This window comes from Heterodontus francisci, chromosome 37 (assembly GCF_036365525.1).
Source record: "Heterodontus francisci isolate sHetFra1 chromosome 37, sHetFra1.hap1, whole genome shotgun sequence".
Taxonomy (NCBI): Eukaryota; Metazoa; Chordata; class Chondrichthyes; order Heterodontiformes; family Heterodontidae; genus Heterodontus; species Heterodontus francisci.
This window is the reverse complement of record NC_090407.1, coordinates 8,063,985-8,083,351: the sequence shown is the minus strand read 5'-3', so window position 1 is coordinate 8,083,351 and position 19,367 is coordinate 8,063,985. Positions and strand designations below refer to the sequence as shown.

General features: G+C 43.1%; 1 long non-coding RNA gene across 1 annotated transcript in view; it reads right to left on the bottom strand.

The window, feature by feature from the left end:
- Nucleotides 1-8,056: 8,056 nt before the first annotated feature.
- Nucleotides 8,057-19,367, bottom strand: part of LOC137352038 (uncharacterized) — a 91,316-nt gene continuing 80,005 nt past the window's right edge. The window contains exon 4 of the long non-coding RNA XR_010969623.1: nt 8,057-12,201. This is a non-coding gene — a long non-coding RNA (uncharacterized lncRNA). The remainder of the gene's footprint in view (nt 12,202-19,367) is intronic.

The window sequence follows — 19,367 nt, the reverse complement described above, 5'->3', positions numbered from 1 at the left end:
GGCAAAGTAAACAACAGCCTAGTAAAGGATATTGACCCAACCCTTCACTGTCCCAAGACAATGTATCAAGGACTATCTTCCATTCGCCCTGCCTAAATTGTTCAATCTCCCCTTCTGGAGCCAATTCCAGGAAGGGGGGATATTAACCGTTTCTTAGTAACCTTGAGTTCAGGGCCGAGTGTGGCAGTGATGTTCAAGTGTTTAAACAGCTGAAATTTACTGGGGTGAATTTTCATCTTCACTGCCTGGGTGGTAATCTGCTGGAGTGGATTGCACTCCCATTTACGTGATGCAATGAAAACTGTGTGGGTTCTACAATGGCAGGGGGGGGTGGGTGGGGGTGGTGGAGAGAGGGGGATTGGCATGAAGATAAGTTTACCCCACTGTCTGTTCTCACTTGAAGAATGCCTACGTGGGGTAATGTCCTGGCAAGCTGCCTCTAACTATGGAACTATCACCCAACACCATTCACCGTCTTCAGAAAAAGCTGAGAAAACTAGAGGACACAAAAATAAAATGTAAGAAACAGTAAGATTGTTAGATTATAAAAACAAAAAGTGCTGGAAATACTCAGCAGGTCTGGCAGCATCTGTGGAGAGAGAAGCAGAGTTAATGTTTCGGGTCAGTGACCTTTCATCAGCACTGGCAAAGGTTAGAAACATAATAGGTTTTAAACAAATAAAGTGGGGGTGGGGCAAAAGGTAACAACAGGGAAGGTGTTGATAGGACAGAGGGTCACAGAATAACTGACAAGAAGGTCATGGAGCAAAGGCAAAGGGTGTTTTAATGGTGCGGTGAAAGACAAAGCGTTAGTGCAGAGAGGGTGTTAAATGACAGAATAACGAACAGCCCCGGCCTAAAGCACCAAACATGTAAAAAAACAGTGGACAGACACATGGTAAAAAAAATGAATGATGAAACAAACTAAAATAAAATAAAAGTTAAAAATAAAAATAAAAATAAAAAAGGGTGGCTAGTCACGCTCTGAAATTATTGAACTCAGTGTTCAGTCCAGAAGGCTGTAGTGTGCCTAATCGGTAAATGAGATGTAGTTCCTCAAGCTTGCGTTGACGTTCACTGGAACACGGCAGCAATCCCAGGACAGAGATGTGAGCATGAGAGCAGGGGGGAGTGTTGAAATGGCAAGCGACAGGAATCTGGGGGTCATGTTTTCAGACTGAGCGGAGGTGTTCTGCAAGGCGGTCACCCAATCTGCATTTGGTCTCCCCAACGTAGAGGAGACCACGTTGTGAGCATTGTTAGGTTAGTTTGTTTTAATTTGCTATTTCAAATGAAAATCTAAATACAATCCACGCTTTCCATTCAAATAACCAGAAGCTAATCTTTGCCTGTGAATTGGCTTCATCTATAAAACCACAGGATTTGTCATTATTAATGTAAAAAGAAATGTCTGACATTACATCATCTGAATGAAACTTATTTCTTATTACTCATTGTTTTCTATGAATTGGTCCTTGTGTGTATAATGTTAAGTCAACATTGGCTGGTGACTATAGAAATGCAGCCAACATTGTATTATTTTCAAGCAAAACTGGCTCATCTTCAACATCACTATATTTTAAAATAAAACCTGGAATTTTAGCAACTGAGTAGAGTGAGGTGTTCATTTTCAACTTGTTGCCGCTGCTCTTTAAACAGCTATGCCTACTCTGTATTTAAAATTATATACTTACATTTAATTTGCTGAGGGTTTGTAATGTTGGGTTAGGAAGCTCGTAAATATTATGAAAACAGGTTTCAGGTGGTACAGGTAGAAGAGGCGGGGACTGAAACAGAGAAAGGGTAGGGGGAGGTCAGTGTGATCTGTAAAGGCCTCATTTTCTCTCTCTGTCTCGTGGAAACTCTCCTGCCCTTAAAAAAAGGGGCAGCTCTGACAGGAGAATGACATTACAGTTGTATGGAGTGAGTTCAGGAAGTGAGTCCATTCCATAAATTTAGCATTGTCCTGTCTGAATAGGCAACGTTGCTTTCGGGATGTTCAGTTCTGAAACAGCCCATCAATCAGTCTGTATTAAATGTTTGTTCTGGATCCCATCACAAAACGTCACCGATATCATAACATGCTACGGAGGGAGAAAGGAACAGAAGGATATGCTGATAGAGTGAGATGACGTAGGGTTGGAGAGACCCATGTGGAACAGAAACACTGGCATAGACCTGTTGGCCAGAATGGCCTGTGCTTAAAATTCTCTGTAATTCTATCAATTTTACTGATTTACTCTGTAAATAATCTGAAGGCCATAGCTCTGTTTTAGCATAAAAACCAAAAGTGAATGCTTTTTTAAACTCCCTAATATATGCTCTTTCCAGTTTGGGCTTTTTAAACACAAAAGTGTGGACTTTGACTTTTGGGAAGCTGACTGGTTGAATGTGTTGGTCAGTGGGCACTGGCCTTCACGAGGTTGCAGGCTGTCAAACAAATGTCCCGACACAGCTTGGCAGATTCAGCACAGGAAAGCTGTCTGGAGCTACCGGCAGGAAGTTAAGTCTCATTATGGGGTGGGTGGGGGTGCAGGATTGCAATGGCAGAGAGTGTGGGTCCCAGAGTGGCTGCGGGCCAGATCATTTCTGTGGGCCCTGGAGGAACATGCCTGCATTTCAAAGTAATAAACAACTGACTCGTTCAGACACCAATCGAGATGTGTGTATTGTAAAATAATAGCTATGCTGTACAGTATTTGCCTAATATCTTTGTGTCTGTAACTCCTATATTTACAAATAAAATGACTGCCCAGGAGAGCTGTAAGTAAATTCAGGACCTGCCTTTGCTGGATACTTTGTCTTCCATGGAGCTGTTCCCATCCTGCACTGTGCAGGCTCTGATCAATTCCTCCCTAAAATGGCAATCAGGTTCCTACTTATGTCATAGGGCCTCAATTTCTGTATTAAAACAGGTCTATTGACTGAATTAGACGAGTGCTTTTGACATTTGGCAGTAGGCCCTTTTTAACATGGTGCTGGCTGCACTGTCAATGTTAATGTGACAGTAAGACTACCTATTCCATTTTGAGGCCATTGGCACCAGGTGAGGCCGTTCAAATCATCCCATTTCTCTTTCAATTGTTGCACAGGATTACCCTTCACTGCCCCTCGAGAAGCTAGAATTAAGTTTGCATGGCCCGGAGCTAAAAATTACCCTATTCTGCAATAATACTGTATACTAAAATTCATCTAGGATTCTCACTATATCTCTGCTCAGTCCAGAAGGCAGAAAATATTAAATATTAGATACATTTCATACAGGCTAAAACGACTACTCGAATTTATTTACAATTATAAGATTCATGGATACCATATTAGACAAATACTGCAGGGCACAGATATTATTTTACAATACGTACATCTAGAAATGGTGGTTTAAAGAGTCAGCTGTTGTCTCAGCATATTCTGACAGACTTTTGAAAAGGTACAATCGTATGTTAATTGGCAAATCACTAATGTGCAGTATTCTGGTGCTGTACTTCCTGTCAAATCCATTTTACAACATTAATCATTAGAAATTTATAGAAAGTCAGCCTTTCTGAAGTTCTAGGTTGGAAAATCAGTGTACCTTCTGAAAGCTGAGATGGTTTTTCAGTGCTCAGACATACTGCAGAAACTTCAAACCGTGGCTCTGGAGGTTGTCAAGGTTTCTGTTGTGTAAACATTCAGATGCTACATGGAATCACTGATTCATGGTGCTGACTTCAGCTTTCCACTTATGGAGACATTTCTCAGGAGAGCTGTAAGTGTCGCAGCAGGACTGATTGCCTTTGGCTTAAATGCTGCACTCTCTTGCAAAGAATGAATTGGAACCTTGATTGAGTGACTGGTTTCCTGAAGGTATAAATCATATTTCCACAGAAATGCCATTGACAAACAGTTTCATTTGTTGCTACTGAATGAATTCAGAGAAGAGAACTTCAGCTCTATTGAAATTGCTGCTCAAGGTGTTTTGAGTAGAGTTACGAACTCACAGGACAACAGTCTTGCTTGTACTGTGTCTTTATTGAACTCTCTGGTGATGGCTGCCTGCAGTGAGTGCCGCATGGTCAAGGTCACATGACTATGGCAAGCCAGGAGGCACATTAGTACAGCATTGCATTTCTATTCCAAATATCCCCCTTTTCAGACAAAAAAACCAAACAAAATCTGCATGCATTGACACTGTGAGTTGCCCAAGTTACTCACTATGCACACAACTGTTCTCATGCATTAGTGGTTCGTTATTCTCCTCAGTCTCTGTACATACATTGTACACATAGACTGTATTTCATGTTGCCGCTGCCTAGTACGGCGGCGGCCGTAAAAGATGGCGGCCTGCACACGCGGGTTTTATTCCGTGGAGCGGCTGCGATCTTACACACGGCAGCTTGTTAACATAGCCGGGGCAGACTGTCCCTCGCTACACCGCCACCCCCACCCCCCCATGATGTGGAGGGGGTGGGCGAGCCGTCCCCGGCAACGGCGTCTAGCACCATTGTGCAGGCGCCTGTGCCATTTTCAGAAAGGGCTTCAAGCCCTTAAAAGAAATTTTAATTTTTAAAGTGACCGAAGAGTTAAAATTTAATTGACGTCTGCACTCTCCTCACCCAAACCCCAAGGAATAATCGAGTCATTAACAGGTCATTCGCCCCAAAAAAACTTTGATTCAGATCATGACCTTTCCCCCCCGACCTTTAATAACTTTAACCCTCAACCCCGACCCACCATCCCCCACACCAATCCAAACAGTTTGACCCCGCTCCCCCTTCTGCACTGAGAAACGTACCCCCTCCCCACAGGTGTTGCACTTCGTTTCCCCGGACAGGGATTCAAAGGCGGGCAGTGCCAGCCCATGGCATTTCAGGAGGCAACGGGAACATCATTAATGCAGGTGAGTTAATTTATTTCAATATTCAAATCTGGGTCCGGTCGCCAAGTAGTGGGGGGCCGCCACGAGACCTCGCCGCCACCGGCAAGATTGGGACAGGCCGTGGTGGCGTCAAGGTCGATGGTGAGCCTCATCTGGGGCAATCTTCATGTCCCAGATGAGGCCGCCCCACCTCTGCCACCGATTCCGACGTTGAGGCCCTATCTCCCAGTAGTCAGAATAGTAGTCTACAGTGACAAGATAATCAGTACCTGTGAGAGTGAAGAGGTCTACTCCCAGCTTCATCCATGGTCTGTCTGAGATGTCATGTGTCATCACGGGCTCTTTAGCTTGCTTAGCTTGGTACTCGTTGCACGCACTGCATTGGCTGATGTGGTCCTTGATTTCATTGCTCATGTTTGGCCAGTCGAGCACTTCTCTTGCCTTCCTCAGACTCGACTCAATTCCTTCGTGGCTCGCATGGATGTGCTTTAGCATCTCTCCTCTCAACTTCTTCAGGATAATGACTCTATTCCCTTTGTACAAGATGTCATCTTGGGCTATCAATTCATCCCTGTAAGCCCAACATGCTCTTGTGACCATTGGAGTGTCCTTGATGCTGCCAAGCCATCCTTTCATCGCTATTTCTTCTGACACTTGGAGAATTGCATCTTGTTGGATAGTTCGCTTGTCTGTCAGATTCAATGTCTCTGCTGGGTTGATGACTTCCAAAGCATGTCGAGCTGCAGTTTCACGTTGAATCTGGAAAAATTCACACTGTCGTAGCATCTTCTACTTTCTTCATAGGGAGTGCTGCTCTTGACAGCATGTCAGCGATGTACATCTTTTTCCCTTGCTTGTATGTCACGTCCAGATGATATCTCTGTAACCGAAGTAACATTCTTTGCAGACGCTTTGGAGCAGATGGTAACGACTTGAGGAAAATGCTTTGGAGTAGCTTGTAGTCAGACTCGACTGTCACTTTGTCTCGGCCAAGAAGGTTTTGAAGAAAATGTTCACAAAGATAATGGCCAGGCAGACTTTCTCGACATGCGCGTAGCGTCATTCCATTTGCTTTGACGCCCTGGATGCTAATATTGAACACATACGATTCTTACATTATGTTCACTTGGGGTTCAAAGTGCGCCTTGCAGGCTTTCAAAATTTCTGCTGTCTGTTTTTTTTTCCTTCAGAGAGATTTAGGGTGGAATATCATAGAACCATAGAAACGTTACAGCATTAAAAGAGGCCATTCAGCCCATCGTGTCTGTGCCAGCTGAAAAAACTAGCCACCCAATCTAATCCCACCTTCCAGCACTTGGTCCATAGCCTTACAGGTTACAGCACTTCCGGTGCAGGTCCAGGTACCTTTTAAAAGAGCTGAGGGTTTCAGGCTCCACCACTGATCCGGGCAGTGAATTCCAGACACCTAACACTCTCTGGGTGAAAACGTTTTTCCTCATGTCCCCGCTAATCCTTCTAACAATCATCTTAAATCTGTGACTCCTGGTAATTGACCTCTCCGCTAGGGGAAATAGGTCCTTCCTGTCTACTCTATCTAGGCCCCTCATAATTTTGTACACCTCAATTAAATCACCCCTCAGCCTCCTCTGTTGTAAGGAAATCAACCCTAGCCTATCCAATCTTTCCTCATAGCTGCAACTTTCAAGCCCTGGCAACATTCTTGTAAATATCCTCTGTACTCTCTCCAGAACAATTATGTCCTTCCTGTAATGTGGTGATCTGAACTGTACGCAATACTCCAACTGTGGCCTAACCAGCGTTTTATAGAGTTCCAGCATTACACCCCTGCTTTTATATTCTATACCTTGGCCAATAAAGGAAAGCATTCCATATAGCTTCTTCCCTACTTTATCTACCTGTCCTGCCACCTTCAGGGACCTATGGACATGCACTCCAATGTATCTCACTTCTTCTACCCCTCTCAATAGCCTCCCGATTATTGCGTATTCCCTTGCATTGTTTGCCCTCCCCAAATGCATTACCTCACATTTCTCCAGATGGAATTCCATTTGCCACTTTTCCACCCACTCAACCAAACCATTGATATCATTCTGGAGTCTACAGCTATCCTCTTCACTATCAACTACACGGCTAATCTTTGTGTCATCTACAAATTTCCCAATCATGCTCCCACATTTAAGTCCAAATCATTAATATATACCACAAACAGCAAGGGACCCAACACTGAGTTCTGTGGAACGCCGCTGGAAACCATCTTCCATTCACAAAAACATCCATTGACCATTACCCTTTGTTTCCTGTCACTGAGCCAATTTGGGATCCAACCTGCCACATTCCCATGTATCCCATGGGCTTTTATTTTTGTGAACAGTCTGCCATGTGGGATCTTGTCAAATGCCTTACTAAAATCCATGTAGACCACATCCACTGCACTACCCTCCTCAATGTTACTTCCTCAAAAAATTCAATTAAGTTAGTAAGACACGGCCTTCCCTTAACAAATCCATGCTGACTATCCCTTATTAATCCATGCTTTTCTAAGTGGCAATTTATCCTATCCCACAGAATTGATTCTAATAATTTGCCCACCACCAAGGTCAGACTGACCAGCCTATAATTATTTGGCCTATCCCTCACACCCTTTTTAAATAATGGTACAATGTTCGCAGACCTCCAATCCTCTGGTACCTCGCCTGTAACTAGCGAGTATTTGAAGACGATCCTCAGCACATCCACTATTTCCTCCCTGGCTTCCTTCAACAGCCTGGGATGCAATCCATCCGGCCTGGTAATTTATCCACTTTCAAGGATGTCAGACCCTCTAGTACTTCTTGTCTCATTATGATTATCGTATCGAATATTTCACACTCCTCTTTTATTACAATGTCTGCATCATCCCTCTCCTTTGTAAAGAGAGAGACAAAGTACTCATTAAGAACCCTGCCCACATCTTCTGCTTCCGCACATAAGTTCCTTTGTACTTCTCTGCTAGGCCCTACCCTTTCCTTAGTTATCCTCTTGTTCTTAATGTACTGTGTTATGCCTTTCCTGGTTTGGCTGTAACAGGGTTTAACTTTTAAAACACAGTCATTTTAGCTTCACCTCAGTGAGTCCTTGCTCACACTCTCTAATTTTAATTGTAAAGGAATCACTCAGACAGGCTTTCTCAGGTTTAAACAGGAAAGATGTAAGTTTATTAACCTTAACAATCTAACCCTGTTAAAATTACATAAGAAATACGTGATGCAACCACGCTATCATGCATAAGCAATAAACACACACACAAATAGGTACAGAGGAAGAGAAAGAATTAAAGGGTAAGGGTTTGGAATAGTAGATAAAATTCAATTACTGGTTTTAGTTTTGCTGTAAAGTCTTTGATTGACGTTAAGGCTCAATAAGGTTGAATTATTACCTTTAAAACCTATTTTGAATTCATGTGAATCACTGAAATTTGAAGTCTGTCTTATGAAGTACTGTAATCTACAGGACTATGGGCTAAGAGTTGGAAAGTGGAATTAGGCTGGTAGCTCTTTCTTAGCTGGCACAGACACAATAGACCAAATTGCCTCCTTCTGTGCCATAAATATTCTAAGTTTCTATGATGAATAATGATTTGGAATTGATCTTTGCTTATCACCTTGCCCTCCCCCATTTGTATGTGATATAAGGGGCCCTGTAAGTAAGGATATTAATATTCAGTCCTATGTAACTTCCCTCCACAGGTGACTTCTCCTCTGTTATCACAAGAACCATTTGTTCCACTGAAGTGATGAATATTTTTGAAGATGTTGTCAAATTTAAAATAGACACGCATGCACGCACTTTAAATGCAAAGTTCTTTTTCCATTCTGACATTCTCAATGAGAACTCTTTATTTGTTTGTTTTCTGCCATATTATTATTTACTGAGGGGAAGAATGGAAATGCTGCATGATGGAATAATTCCCAGTGCAAGGATAAACTCTCTTCTATGCTGCTTCAAACCATGCTTTAACTCCCGACTCAGAAGAGCACCCTCTAATGCACTGTTTTATTTTTTTATTTCTCTAACTAAGCATCCTTGTAATCTTTCTGAGCAGAATTACAAATTTAGTGCCAAATTAAAGACATTTTTTGCCATAGCTTTACATTCAGTAGGCACTGGTTGAATCCTAACTGATTTCATATGGACATGAACTGTTCTAGCCAGTAGAGATTAGGAGACTTTCATCCCATCAATGTGGGTGGGATTCAAACCCAGTCCTGGAGCTGAAAAGACAGTCGGGATAATTTGATGAGATGCTGGGAACCATCCCGCACGTCTAAGCCACTGCACCATCCAGTCTCTATTCAGGTTTATTTCTAAATTTAATTTCATCTGCCTGAAATGTTAACCATTCCTCTCTCCACAGATGCTGCCTGACCTGTTGTGTGTTTCCAACATTTTCTGTTTTCCTTTCAGATTTCCAGCAGCCACAGTATTTAGCTTTGAATTCTGAATGTTGCATGGCTCCAGAATTAGACCCTGGGATGTATGCTGTATGGATGTAAAGGAAGATCCTATTTATACCCAATGTAAGAAAGGTTTACAGGCTGTCTCCTTGACAATAGTAAACTGAAGGATGAGAGCATGGGAAATACATAGATATCCAAAAAATACATGAACACTCAATCAATACTTTATATGCTGATTAGCCCTAACTAACACATATAGTGGAGAAAATGCTTGAGACCATTGTATGGAACACCATCAATGTGCATCGTAGTAAAAACCATAGTCATGGTGTTAGCTGTGGTTCAGTGGGTATCACTCTTACCTCTGAATCCAGAAGGTTGCGAGTTCAAGTCTTACTCTAAAGACTTGAGCCCATAATCTAGGCTGACACTCCTGTCAGATGTTAAACAGAGGCCTGCTTGGGTGGATATAAATGATTTCATACCGCTATTTTGAAGAATAGTAGGGGAGTTCTTCCCAGTGTCCTGGACAATATTTATACCTCAGTTAACATCACTAAAAAAAACTGGTCATTATCGCATTGTGTGAGCTTGCTGTACACAAATTGACTGCCATGTTTCTGACATAACAGTAACTAAACTTCAAAAAGTACTTCATTGGCTGTAGTTAGGCATGATGCACATTCTCCCAGTTTATGCTCCTGCCAATGCTGTCGCACACAGATCTCCCTTGATGAACGCATCTCCAATGGGCCTACAAAAATAGTAGATTGGAAAGGAAATAGGGCAGAGGGAGTCACAGGTGTCCAACTCAGCCGCGCTGTGCCAAGACTCTTGCAATGATCGAAAAATGTAATCATATTATTTACGGCTGTCCATTGTAATACCAGAATACTCAGCCAGAATGGTGACGTTTAGATGATTCTGCTGTCAATCACGACTGCTGTAAATTACTGGGGTTGATTTTACTCACATGATATTTATTATGTAACTATCCTCCACTCACTGCATTTTGCTGGAGAAATGACTCTGCCTCTTTCGGACTTGCTGTACTCTGCTGTTTAAATAGAGTTTGCTGTAATGTACAGTATTTGCAGTGAGTCCTGTGGAAGTCCCATCTCATCTCCAAATCGCTGTCTGACACAGTGGTGTCAATATATGATCAGAAGGTTTTATCCAGCAGCTTTACCCACATTTGGAGCCACTGATAAGAATCACAGACAAAATCCTAGATGTGGCTGTTGGCGATATTAGTGGATGAACACTTCACGTGTTTGTGTGACATTCCTCTCCCACTAATCCAGTAGTTAACCAGCTTATGCCTGCTTTAAAATAACAGACAGGGCAATGTCACAAACATTCACCTGCTAATGTTGCCAACATTCCTGGGCTACAGACTACGCCTGAAAATTCAAGTGCATTCTTTGTGCTAAAAGATATTGAATTATTAATAATTTGAACATAACAATGTAAATAACACAACAAAGTGGGAATTTACCAGGTAATTGGATTCAAGTGGCTTTGAATTAGGAGTGAACAGTATAATTTTCTTTGTTGTTCGTGTGGGGGACGTGGACATTGCAGGCTAGGCCAGCATTTATTGCCCATCCATAATTGCCCTCGAGAAGGTGGTGGTGAGCTGCCTTCTTGAACCGCTGCAGTCCTTGGGGTGTAGGTACATCAACAGTACGGTATGGAAGGGAGTTCCAGGATTTTGACCCAGTGACAGTGAAGGAACAGCGATATAGTTCCAAGTCAGGATGGTGTGTGGCTTGGAGGGGAACTTGCAGGTGGTGGTGGTGGCATAATCTGCCATTTAGCTATAGCTACTGTCTCTTTAATTTTCTGATTATGAATTTTCAAAGCATGGCTAACAGTTTGGTCAAACTGTTTCAATATACCATTCTGTTAAGGACACAGGGGAGTTGTCAGCATCTTTGCAATCCCACAGATTTGACACATCTCCACCTGCCCCTCAGTTCCTCACATTTCCTCCTTCATTCAGTTAGTTTGGTCCTCTGAATGGACAAATAAGTTTCTCCACTTGGACAACTGCAATGATTTGCAAGTCCTAATGAGAAAGGATTATGCCCATTTTGCAAAATAACATGTTACCAATACGTAGCTAATGCTGATTCCAAACTGGCTCAATGCTACAGGATTTTGAGATAAATAGTGACTCTCCAAATGCAAACATTAAAGCTCCATAATGATTGTCTTGTCGGATGCACTGGCAATATCCTTTGCACTGTTTGCCAGATAGGCTGTTTACATTCAGTCATCCCAAATGTTTGATTTAGATGCTATGCGTTTGGCAAGTTGGAACTTATCGTTCTCCCAAATTACCTTGTAACATAGTCCGATTAGATTAGATTTGGCTCAGGTGCCTGCCATGAGCAAATAGCTAGTTAATGAATAAACAAGGCAGCTTGGGTAATCTGAGGTTGACTGTATCACATCATGAGAAAGGGAGTAAAGGAAAGAAGTGGAAGAAAAAACAATAACCTGCATTTTATGTCTTCTGACATTGTCCCATTGTAGTGGAGAGGCTGTGGAGACTAGCGGGTTGACAATGCATTTATTGTGGCAGCACCAACAATTTGGCCTTTCTGGAAGATGGTACTGAGGGACAGGTGTAAACTCAGTGCACAGTTTGAGCAGTGTACATGTTTGAGACGGAGGGTTTCGTGGAAGCTCACACTTTAGCATTGCTGGTTCCTCTGGTGATATTAGCAAAATTCATGCCTCTGGAACATAATTAACTGTGGAACATCTTGCATATAGCTTCAGGATTAACATAAAGAATGAATGTGCATTTATGTAGCACCTTGTATATCCTCAGAACATCCTGAGGCACGTCACTGCCAATTAATTACTTGAGAAAATAAAACAGGAATGTTTCCAGTATTTCAACAGGTCAGTCAGCATCTGTGGAGAGAGAAACAGAGTTAACTTTTCAGGTTGATGGTCTTTCTTCAGAAAAGTAAATCAATTTTCATCATGAATTACTTGTGAAGTGTAGTTACTGTTGTACTGTAGGAAAATGCAGTGCCCAATTGGTGCACAGCAAGATCCCACAAACAGAGATGAGATGGTGGTGTTGTTTGATGGATACATGTTGACCCAGACACTGGGAGAACTCTCCTGCAAGGGGATCCACTACGTCCACCTGAGCAAGTAGTCAGGCACTCTCATCTGAAGATGATGCCTTCATCAACACAGTGTTGACTCAAGTGTCAGCCTGGATTATGTGCTCAAGTCCCTGGATTGTGGTGTGAATCCACAATTTTCTGACTCATGAAGAACAATGCTGCCATCGAGCCAAGCTGTGTTAAGAACATCTTCCACCTTTTTGGTACACCACTCGTCTTGTGGCTCTGGTGAAGTGCTTAATGACCTCCTGGGCTTCATTTTGATTCAAGTGATTCCAGTTGTGTGGTGCAATGGTGAATGTTTATTTGCATTTTCTTTTCTTCGCTACGCTCTATACTTCAATTCTGTTAGGGCATAGGGTTGCTATTATAAGATAACTGACTTCATTATTACACATTCGCTTGAGTGGATGGGCAATGGACATAGGACTCGTGGAAAAGTGTAAAACTCACAAGCCTTTAGTATGGTTAGAGATTAGTAAAAGGTTTCTCCCCCTACATGTGGAACAGACTCCCTGGGAAGGGAGCTGATTTGGGATTAAGTGGCACCTCTTAAAAAGCAACTGGATTGATATCTGTTGAGACGAGGGATTGAGGGTTTACAGAGATTTTAATAGTAATTTTTATAGGGGAGGTAGAGTCCTTAAGGTTATGGATCAGCAGGTGGCAGGAGAGGGGAGTCCATGACAGAATTCATAACATAAACTCTAATTGGAGTGGACAAGATGGGCTGAATGGCCTTTTTTCACTCCAGATTTTGTTCTTTTTTAGCCTTCTTTTGTTTCCACCGAATTCAGTGTTTTTGATTTTTTTGTTACAAATATACAAAAATACAAACCTTTCTGCTACCAATTATGATGGCAAGTGAGAATGTCTGCACTGGTGCAAGAGAGAGAACCTGACCCATAGAGACGACGAAGACAGTTTCCATGGAGCAGATGCTCAGCAAGCAGCAGAAAAAGCAGATGTGCAAATATGAGAAGCTTTTTATAAGTTACCAACAGATCAACAAGAGAATGCTCTTTAAAAAAGTACACAAATAAGGGAAAACACTTGGCTATTTACTGCTGTTTTATCTGATTCTCAGGAAACCAGGAGGGTTATTAAGGTAACAAAGAAAGGAGCCAATTAACTGCAATTTCCCCCTGGGATAGACCCAAGTAGAGACTTCAAAGAGACAACACAGATCAGCTGTTAGCTATGACAGCTGTGTTCCAGTCCACTCCTAAACAGCAACAGGGAGCAGGAATTTGGGTTTTGAATCGGAATATGATGTAGTGGCAATATCAGAAACATGGTTTAAAAACGTTGAGGACTGCAACACTTAATATTCAAGGATAAAAAGTGTTCAGAGAAGATAGGGAAGGAAAAAAGGGAGGTGAGGTGGCAGTACCTATTAGGGAAGACATTGTCGTGTTGGAAAGGGAGGATGTTCTCGATGGGCCAAAGACAGAATCCATTTGGTTAGAGCTGAGAAGCAAAAAGGGGATGATCACACTACTGGGGGTATTCTATAGGCCTCCAATTAGTGAGAGAGAGAGATAGAGGAGCAAATTTACAGGGAAATCACAGAGATGTAACATCGAGGGCCGAAGGGCCTGTACTGCGCTGTAATGTTCTATGTTCTATGTGCAAGAACTATAGAATGGTGATATTGGGGGACTTCAATTACCCAAATAATTGATTGGGATAATGTGAGAGTAAATGTGTTCAGGAGAACTTCCTTGACCAGTATATTCTCAGCTCAACTAGTAAGCAGTCTTTTGCTGGAACTGGTACTGGGGAATGAGGTGGGCCAAGTGGACCATGTGTCTGTGGGGGGGCATTTGGGTGAGTGATCATTGTATCATAAGGTTTAGATTAGCAATGGCGAAGAGCAAGGAAAAATCTAAAGTAGAACTTCTAAATTGGAAGAAGGCTAACTTCACTGGGATTAGAGGAGATCTAGCCTGGGTAAAATGGGACCAAAGATTGACAGGAAAAACTGGAACAGAGCAAGGGGTGATCTTTAAGGAGGAAATGTTTCAGGTACAGACCAGGTACCTTCCAACAAGGGTGAAAGGTAAGGGAACCAAAGCCAGGGCTCCTTGGATAACAAAGGAGATAGAGAATATGATGAAACAAAAAAGGGTGTATGATGCAGGTCAGATGAATTCTTCAAGTGAGAACCAGGCCAAATACAATAAGCTGAGAGGGAAAATGAAGAGGAAAATACGACTGGCAAAGAGAGAATGAGAATAGAATGGCAGTTAACATAAAAGGGAACCCAAAAACCTCCAACTGACATTTAAATAGTAAGTGGGTAGTAAGAGTGGGGTGGGGCCTATTAGGGACAAAGAGGCTGATGTATGCATAGAGGCGCAGGGGAAAGCTAGAATATTTAATGAGTACTTTGTATTAAAGGCTCGCTCAGGTATGTCCTGTATACAAAAATCAGGACAAGTCCAACCCGGCCAATTACCACCCCATCAGCCTACTCTCAATCACCAGTAAAGTGATGGAAGGTGTCATAAACAGTGCCATCGGCACATGCTTAGCAATAACCTGCTCAGTGACGCTCAGTTTGGGTTCCGCCAGGGCCACTCAGCTCCTGACCTCATTACAGCCTTGGTTCAAACATGGGCAAAAGAGCTGAACTACAGAGACGAGGTGAGAGTGACTGCCCTTGACATCAAGGCAGCATTTGACCGAGTATGGCATCAAGGAGCCCTAGCAAAACTGAGGTCAATGGGAAAAAGGGGGAAAACCCTCCGCCAGCTGGAGTCATACCTAGCACAAAGGAAGATGGTTGTGGTTGTTGGAGGTCAATCATCTGAGCTCCAGTACATTACTGCAGGAGTTCCTCAGGGTAGTGTCCTCGGCCCAACCATCTTCAGCTGCTTCATCAATGACCTTCCTTCAATCATAAGGTCAGAAGTGGGGATGTTTGCTGATGATTGCACAATGTTCAGCACCATTCGTGACTCCTCAGATACTGAAGCATTCCATGTAGAAATGCAGCAAGACCTGGACAATATCCAGGCTTGGGCTGATAAGTGGCAAGTAACATTCGTGCCACACAAGTGCCAGGTAATGACCATCTCCAACAAGAGAGAATCTAACCATCTCCCCTTGACATTCAACGGCATTACCATCGCTGAATCCCCCTATCAACGTCCTAGGGGCTACCATTGACCAGAAACTGAACTGGAGTAGCCATATAAATACTGTGGCTACAAGAGCAGGTCAGAGGCTAAGAATCCTGAGGCGAGTAACTCACCTCCTGACTCCCTAAAGCCTGTCCACCATCTACAAGGCACAAGTCAGGAGTGTGATGGAATACTCTCCACTTGCCTGGATGGGTGCAGCTCCAACAACACTCAAGAAGCTTGACACCATCCAGGACAAAGAAGCCCGCTTGATTGGCACCCCATCTACAAACATTCACTCCCTCCACTGCCGACGCACAGTGGCAGCAGTGTGTACCATCTACAAGATGCACTGCAGCAATGCACCAAAGCTCCTTAGACAGCACCTTTCAAACCCGTGACCTCTACCAACTAGAAGGACAAGGGCAGCAAATACATGGGAAAACCACCACCTGCAAGTTCCCCTCCAAGTCACACACCATCCTGACTTGGAACTATATCGCCGTTCCTTCACTGTCGCTGGGTCAAAATCTTGGCATTCCCTTCCTAACAGCACTGTGGGTATACCTACCCCAAATGGATTGCAGCAGTTCAAGAAGGTAGCTCACCACCACTTTCTCAAGGACAATTAGGGATGGGCAATAAATGCTGGCCTGGCCAGTGACGCCCACATCCCATGAATGAATTTTAAAAAAAAATACAATTTAAACCCAACCCTGGCCCGACCCGACCACATCCAACCCGAACCCAACCTAGGCCCGAGTCCTTTGGTTTTTTCCAACGCCCGACCCGACTACCTGAAATTAGTGACACTTACTCTTGCTACCCTTTCCCTCCCTGACCAAAAGGCAGCACTGCCACTGTGCCCAACCCGGCCCCGAATGCCGGACCCAGAAGAGCAACCCAACCCGAACCGACATGTCGTCGGGTCCTGTCGGGTAGCTATGCTCTACTTTGTATCGGTTGATGAAGGGAACGCAGTGGATGTTGTCTATATGGATTTTAAGAAAGCCTTTGACAAATTACCACATAAAAGGATGGTTAACAATATTAAGGCTCATGGAATAGGAGACTCAGTATCAGCTTGGATAAGAAATTGACTTAAGGACAGAAAACAGTGAGTCGTGCTAAATGGTTGTTTTTCAGACTGGAGGATGATAGACAGTGGTGTTCCCCAAGGTTCAGTGCTAGGATCACTGCTTTTTTTGATATATATAAATGACTTGGATATTGGAATTCAAAGTAGAATCTCAAAATTTGCAGATGATACCAAGCTTGGAGGCATGACAGTGAGGATGACACCAATCAACTGCAACAGGACATAGATAGGCTAGCAGAATGGGCAGACAAGTGGCAGATGGAATTTAATATAGAGAAATGTGAAGTGATGCATTTTAGCAGAAGGGATAGGGTGAGGCAATACAGACTAAATGATACAGTTCTGAAGATTTTACAGGGACAGCGGGACCGAGGGGTTCATGTGCATAGATCTTTGAAGGTGCCATATCAAGAAAGTTGTTAGCAAAGCATATGGGAGCTTGGGTTTCATAAATCGAGGTATTGAACACAAAAGCAAGGAGGTTATACAGGCTCTTTATAAAGCTCTGGTTAGGCCCCAACTGGAACATTGCATCCAGTTCTGGTCACCACACTTAAGGAAGTATGTGAGGGTCCCTGAGAGGGTGCAGTTGAGATTTATCAGAATAGTTCCAGGGTAGAGGGATTTTAGTTACAAGGTTAGGTTGGAGAAGCTGGGGTTGTTCTCTTTAGAGCAAAGGAGACTGAGGGGAGATTTGATCTGTGTACAAGATTATGACAGGTTTATAAAGGGTAGGCAAAGAAAAGCTGTTCCCGTTAGCTGATGGTACAAGGGGGAGACAGGTTTAAGGTTCTGGGCAGGAGATGCAAGGGGTATGTGCGGAAGAACTTTTTTACACAGTGAGTAGTAATGACCTGGTACTCGCTGTCCACGAGGGTGGTGGAATCAGAGACGATGAATGATTTTAAAAGGAAACTGGATGGGCACTTGAGGAAAATAAACTTAAGAGAGATAAAGCTGAGGAATGGAAGTGATTGTTTTGCTGTAGAGACATGGACTCAATGGGCCGAATGGCTTCCTTCTGTGCTGTTATGACTCTATGACCATGATGTCAGGGTCAAATGGGGGTCACAACCCCCGCACTGCGTGAGGAATGGTCACCCAGCAGTGATTTTCCCCGATTTGGCCAATTAGTGGCCAGAGGGCAGGTTCGCTGTCTAATTAAAGATGGAGGGCAGGTTCTCGAAACTGGAGGGCCAATAGACCTTTAAACAGCCTTGATTGGCTACCTACTGCCTGCGATGAAAGGTCACTGACCTGAAACGTTAACTTTGCTTCTCTCTCCACAGATGCTGCCAGACCTGCTATTTCCAGCGCTTTGTTTTTATTTCAGATTTCCAGCATCCGCAGAATTCTGCTTTTATATTAGTCATTTAGTTTGTTGTGAATTTTCTTCCCTGTTTGGTCTTGTTCTGTATTGCAGCCCTCCCTGGATCCAAATAAGGAGGTTGCTCCCATGTGGATGGTCATTACATTGCAGGTAATAGGAGCACTTATTCAGACATTAACTGGTGCCCTTAATGCATTGTCCTGAGGTAGGTGGTGGGGGGGGGGGGGGGGGGGGCGGGCAGGCATTTCCATTCCCACCGTTTGTCCGCCCCATGAATATGCACAAACTCAGCTCCTACTTAGTGGCAAACATAGAGCATGTTGCCACTTGAGTGAAGTCATTCTGTCTTTCAATGATAAAGGGGCTATATAAATGCAAGCTCCTTGCAACACAGCAGTATTGTCACGTACAATTAGTGTTGCAATTAGAAGTGATGCAATCTAATGTTCTCAAGGATTTATTGTGCTTTTTCAGTAGTACAGCCTCTCAACTGTCATCACCAACATACAGATACAGGTTATTTAGTTCCACTGTTAGTCACTGGCTGCATTTGCAGGCTCCTTCTCCTTTCACCTCGAGCACACCCTTGCATGTAGCAACGTCATCTCGATTTGTGCTGAGCACAAGCTGAATTTGCTCCTTAAACTTTCAGATAAATGTTCAGCATTCCAAATTCCAAATAATATTTCTCTACGGTCTTATTGTGTTCCAGTGTAATAGGAATTCTTGGAATGTTAAATGTTAGTCTATTTATGTTTCACATTGTGTCTTAAGCTTTGGCAGTTTCGATGTGAACAATGCCTTCTGTTCCTTATATAAGTATTTTATTTGAAGAAAGAAAACGCAGCGTACTGGCTGTGTAAGAAACTTGGGCCCTATTTCCACTCAATTTAATACAATACATGTCGATGCTCAAAAGCACTTTGCGTTAGGGAGGCAAACAAATAGTTGAAGGACATTTTATAAAAGAGGGCATTTTTCTCATGGAGGAAGTCCTAATGTTTTCTAATGTTTCCCTCTTTTGTTTGTGCTGATCTCCTCACATCCATCTAGGCTTTATGACGAGCATTACTAATTTTGGTAACAATTTTTGGTAAACTCTTGAATATTGGATATACTTTGTGGCCGAGCAAATGGAATTCTTCATTTTCTGGGACTTGTGCACGTGAACTAGGCTGACAATCCAGTGCTGAGGGAGTGCTGCATTATCAGAGGTGCCGTCCTTGGAATAAGAGACTCTACCAAAGCCCTAGCTCCCTGTTTCAGCGGACAAGTCGACCATTAAACATCCCATAGCACTATTTGAAATGTAGGGAGTTAGCCCAGTGTCCTGGTCAACATTCCTTCCTCAACCAACAAAACTGATGTTGTGATGCAGAAAACGG